A 6000-nucleotide genomic window follows, 5' to 3' on the forward strand; every position below is an offset into this window, starting at 1 on the left:
CCCTCCCCTTGGACATGCGGATGGAGTAAGGATCGACCGTAATCTGCTCATGCATCCTCCCAGCAGCCGGTTACGGGCTTCGAAGAAAGTTGCTTGGCCCATTCTCTCTGCTGGGCAATTGTCACATGGCATTTGGAGGGGCAGGGACAGAGAGCCTTTCAGAAGAAAATGAAAACTTTTAAGATGTGGGGGTGGGGGGAGACATAAATCAACTACTCCAAAAATTGACCTAAGACGTAACGGAAATCAATCATTGAATCATACAGGACAGAAGGCCAGTCAGTCCATCATGCCTGGGCCAGCTCTTTGAAAGAGCTGTCCAATTAGTCCCACTCTCTCCTGATCTTTCCCCATAAGCCCTGCAAATTTTCCCCCTTTAAGTATATATCCAATTCCTTTCTCAAAGTTACTATTGAATCAGCTTCCACCACCCTTTCAGACAGTGCATTCCAGATAATTCAAAATCATTTCAGAAATTTGGCAATATTGGTGTATTTGTTTTCGCACAAAGCTTTTGAGCGCTTTACACCTCTAACATGTTTAATTATAACACTTTAGGGAAAAAAATATAGATCTTTAAAAAAAATGCTATATTTCTAAAGTGGACAAAATGTACTGGTTGCTTTCTGAAAGCATTGTTTTATAGGGCAATTAGGAAATAAAGTGAAGGAGAAACAAGTTTGCAGCCACTAACGAAGGCCTAGGAAAGAGTTCAATTATTAACCTAGGGACCTGTTTTCTGCAGACAATGGAGACAGTGGAGACAAATCATGAGACAGCCCCCCAAAAATTACATGGGGCACATGGAGAACCAAAGCAGAATAAGATCGAGACCATCTTGGGAAGCACTGACTGTCTTTTGCCACCTCATCCAGGCTGATCTGTAGAGTGAGCACTGGTCTCCTTGCAGCAGAAAATTGACCCGAATGTTTATGTCTTCCAGGGAACTAGCAACTTTAGTGCAGTGGGCCCTCTTTCAGGACAGATCTCCATTCAGTGGGTGACTGAGGCAGTGTTTCAGAATGTCTATCACGACCACTGATTTTTTTTTATTCGTTCATGGGATGTGGGCGTCGCTGGCGAGGCCGGCATTTATTGCCCATCCCTAATTGCCCTTGAGAAGGTGGTGGTGAGCCGCCTTCTTGAACCGCTGCAGTCCGTGTGGTGACGGTTCTCCCACAGTGCTGTTAGGAAGGGAGTTCCAGGATTTTCACCCAGCGACGATGAAGGAACGGTGATATATTTCCAAGTCGGGATGGTGTGTGACGTGGAGGGGAACGTGCAGGTGGTGTTGTTCCCATGTGCCTGCTGCTCTTGTCCTTCTAGGTGGTAGAGGTCGAAGCTTTGGCGAGTTGCTGCAGTGCATCCTGTGGATGGTACACACTGCAGCCACTGTGCGCCGGTTGTGAAGGGAGTGAATGTTTCTGATCAATGGTGAGGCCCAGGCTGTTGATGGTGGGGGATTCGGCGATGGTAATGCCGTTGAATGTCAAGGGAGGTTGTTAGACTCTCTCTTGTTGGAATAGTCATTGCCTGGCACTTGTCTGGCGCGAATGTTACTTGCCACTTATGAGCCCAAGCCTGGGTGTTGTCCAGGTCTTGCTGCATGCGGGCTCGGACTGCTTCATTATTTGAGGGGTTGCGAATGGAACTGAACACTGTGCAATCATGTGATTCTCTACAGCCCAGCTGCATCAGGTGATTCCCTCAGGTGTTAGACAGCAACCATACAGCAATTAGGGAACCTCCATGAGTGCGATGCAGTGTGTGAACAGAAGAGCATTCACTCACTCACTGTACAGAAGGTCTATGATCAGATGGTCGAATTGATGCATCTAAATACCTGGATTCCTGGCAGTTCCCATAACCTGAAGCAGTCTACTATCTCATGTCTAATTGAGGGCACCAAAGGCTCAGTGGATGCCCGCCAGGGGACAAGGACCAGATAATGCTAGGTTGCCTCATGATGCCTCTCCACAGCCCCCACAGTAAAGCGCAGATAGAATGCAATGCGGTATACAGGAGAGCCAAGCTACATGGTTAGCAGAACAGAGCACAGGTAACCTTCCCACTGCTTGTCCAGCTAGCCACTACCCTACTCCTTAGGGCATTGCCTTGCAACGTTCCCTGGAATTGAATGGGCAGGATCCCAGCCCTATTGACAGATCTACCTCTCCCCATTCCAGACAGAGCAGGCTGTCTGGTCAATCATCAACAATGCCTCAGGTAAAGGAGACCGGCCTGGTTCAGGTGCCGGATCACCAAATCAGCCATACAGAGGATTGATTTGATTCCAAACTTCAATTGCCTAGCATTTCAACTTGGAGCCACCTCAACCCTTAGGAGAACCCTCTTACCTCCTCCCTTTAAACAGTAGTTGCACATATAAAGGAATATACAGGACCAGAAAAGACCACTGTGTTCCATCAGACTGGTGCCAAGGTTCAGAAAAATGCCACACTATACTCTCTTCCCTACTCTTAATCTCTCCTTTTGCTAAAAAAACAAAACTATCCAGTATGCTTTAGAGTTTGCCGACATTACTCTGCCTTCTTGGGAGGTCTGTTCTACACTACTGGTTGTAAATGACTTATTTGGCTGTTTGAACTGCTTTCAAGAACACCCCTAATTTAGGTTGTGCTTATGGCTGCAAGACACTTAAAAGTAAAAGGTATGGCACATACAGTGAAACCTGTAAATTAGAGACACCTAAAGGACTTGCATCAGGTGTCCTTTATTTGCAGGTGTCCTTATTTTCAAAATAGTCATTGTATGTACAGTAAACCGGATAAGCCAAATATCCCATGATTGAACATCTCCTGCAGCGTTCCTTTTTTTTCACCTACACCTGGGTTTGTGCCTAATTCTGGAACCCTGCCAGCAGGATGTGATTTCAGTTAATTTTCTGTTCATTGGGTTTCCCAGTTCATTGTTATCCTGGGGTCCTTTTCCATTGAGGGAGGGATGTTGTGATCCTGGGATTTGCTACGTTGGCAGCCTGGACAGGGGGAGGTGGCTACTGTAGAAGCAGAGTGCCTGAGAGATCCCACGCAAACTGGGGGGATTAATGTCCTGAAGACCCCTGTCCAGAACCCCTCCCTCTGTGTGCTGCAGCTGCTAATGTTTGAAGTGCTGGGAGGTGGGTAGGGGGATGTTAACATCTCATCAGTACCTGACGTACTGGTGGAGTAGGGTTGCCAACTCTGGTTGGAGGCATTCCTGGAGGTTTGATCGTGTGATGTTTTGACTACATCTGAACCATGTGACATCAGATCACATGACATCTGATACATATATATCTGCACCCCTCCCCCCCCTCCAGTTCCTGGCTTTTGTGGAACGGGGAGTTCTTTACCCAGCATCCATAGCAACAGAGAAACAGCTATATCCCTGGAATACAGCTATGCAAGCATTCAATCCCAGACATCGAGCGGTTTCTCTGCCGCTATGGATGCTGGGTAGAGATCTCCCTTCCACAAAAGCCGTTTCCTTTCACCTGCTGCCCCCTCGCACTTACCTGTGTGTCCTGTGTTTCAAGTTGTAAACGGTGCATTGAAGGCTGTCCGTAGTTCGTAATTTGCCAGTCTCTGTGGTTTCAAGGTGCTGTTTGTATCTGTTACAATGTAAGTCGGGAGGAGGAGGCTCTGTAAACATCCCCATCATCAATGATGGCAGAGTCCAGTACGTGAGTACAAAAGACAAGGCTGGAGCGTTTGCAACCATCTTCAGCCAGGAGTGCCGAGTGGATGATCCATATCGGCCTCCTCTCGATATCCCCACCATCACAGAAGCCAGTCTTCAGCCAATTTGATTCACTCCACGTGATATCAAGAAACGGCTGAGTGTACTGGATACTAAAAAAGCTATGGGCCCCGACAACAGCCCGGCTGTAGTGCTGAAGCCTTGGCCTCTAGCCAAACTGTTCCAGTACAGTTACAACACTGGCATCTACCCGACAATGTGGAAAATTGCCCAGGTTTGTCCTGTCCACAAAAAGCAGGACAAATCCAATCCGGCCAATTACCACCCCATCAGTCTACTCTCAATCATCAGCAAAAAGTGATGGAAGGTGTCGTCGACAGTGCTATCAAGCGGCACTTACTCACCGATGCTCAGTTTGGGTTCTGCCAGGACCACTCGGCTCCAGACTTCATTACAGCCTTGGTCCAAACATGGACAAAAGAGCTGAATACCAGAGGTGAGGTGAGATTGACTGCCCTGGATTTCAAGGCAGCATTTGACCGAGTGTGGCACCAAGGAGTCCTAGTAAAATTGAAGTCAATGTGAATCAGGGGGAAAACTCTCCAGTGGCTGGAGTCATATCGAGCACAAAGGAAGATGGTAATGTTTTTTTTATTTGATCATGGGATGTGGGCGGCACTGGCGAGGCCGGCATTTATTGCCCATCCCTAATTGCCCTTGAGAAGGTGGTGGTGAGCCGCCTTCTTGAACTGCTGCAGTCAGTGTGGTTGTTGGAGGCCAATCATCTCAGCCCCAGGACATTGCTGCAGGAGTTCCTCAGGGCAGTGGCCTAGGCCCAACCATCTTCAGCAGCTTCATCAATGACCTTCCCTCCATCATAAGGTCAGAAATGGGGATGTTCGCTGATGACTGCACAGTGTTCAGTTCCATTCGCAACCCCTCAGATAATGAAGCAGTCCATGCCCACATGAAGCAAGACCTGGACAATATCCAGGCTTGGGCTCATAAGTGGCAAGTAACATTCGCGCCAGACAAGTGCCAGGCAATGACCACCTCCAAAAAGAGAGAATCTAACCACCTCCCTTGACATTCAACGGCATTACCATCGCCGAATCCCCCACTATCAACATCCTGGGGGTCACCACTGACCAGAAACTTAACTGGACCAGCCACATAAATACTGTGGCTACATGAGCAGGTCAGAGGCTGGGTATTCTGCAGCGAGTGACTCACCTCCTGACTCTCCAAAGCCTTTCCACCATCTACAAGACACAAGTCAGGAGTGTGATGGAATACTCTCCACTTGCCTGGATGAATGCACAGCTCCAACAACACTCAAGAAGCTCGACACCATCCAGGACAAAGCAGCCCGCTTGATTGGCACCCCATCCACCACCCTAAACATTCACTCTCTTCACCACCAGAGCACAGTGGCTGCAGTGTGTACCATCCACAGGATGCACTGCAGCAACTCGCTAAGGCTTTTTCGACAGCACCTCCCAAACCCACAACCTCTACCACCTAGAAGGACAAGGGCATCAGGCACATGGGAGCAACAGCACCTGCAAGTTCCCCTCCAAGTCACACACCATCCCAACTTGGAAATATATCGCCGTTCCTTAATTGTCGCTGGGTCAATATCCTGGAACTCCCTACGTAACAGCACTGTGGGAGAACCTTCACCACACGGACTGCAGCGGTTCAAGGCGGCGGCTCACCACCACCACCTTCTCAAGGGCAATTAGGGATGGGCAATAAATGCTAGCCTTGCCAGCGACGCCCACATCCCATGAACGAATAATAAAACAAGTTATTTGGGACGGTCAATAAGTGTCTGTTTTTTGGCGCTGTCCGTTTGTACAGGTTTCACTGTATATGGGCTTCCTCTGCGTTCTGCTCTTGTACGGGTTCATTGTAGCATTCATACTGCCGTACCTTATTTCTTTCTACCTCACCTGCTCCTCAGTGGTGGAGATTGCACTGTCCTTGTCTGCGACATGTGAAAGGCCCTTTGGCGACAGCGTGGATGGTTACAAACCCTATCGAGCCACGGAACTCACTGTTGCTCTGTGACCCCCCCCCCCCCATCTGTAAAAAGGTCTTTACAAATGTACGGTATGTCATCCTGAACGCTGACAATTTCCAAAGTGCAGCTGTATGGTTTGCACTGGCACTTACACCATTACTCTTGCTCACCTCTCGGCCAAGAGTAACGCTAGCAGTGGCACGGCAGCTTACAACTCACCCAACCTGGATGAAAGAAGAAACAAAGACTTGCACATATATAGTGTTTTTCAT

Source organism: Heptranchias perlo, chromosome 18 (genome assembly GCF_035084215.1).
Source record: "Heptranchias perlo isolate sHepPer1 chromosome 18, sHepPer1.hap1, whole genome shotgun sequence".
Classification (NCBI taxonomy): Eukaryota; Metazoa; Chordata; class Chondrichthyes; order Hexanchiformes; family Hexanchidae; genus Heptranchias; species Heptranchias perlo.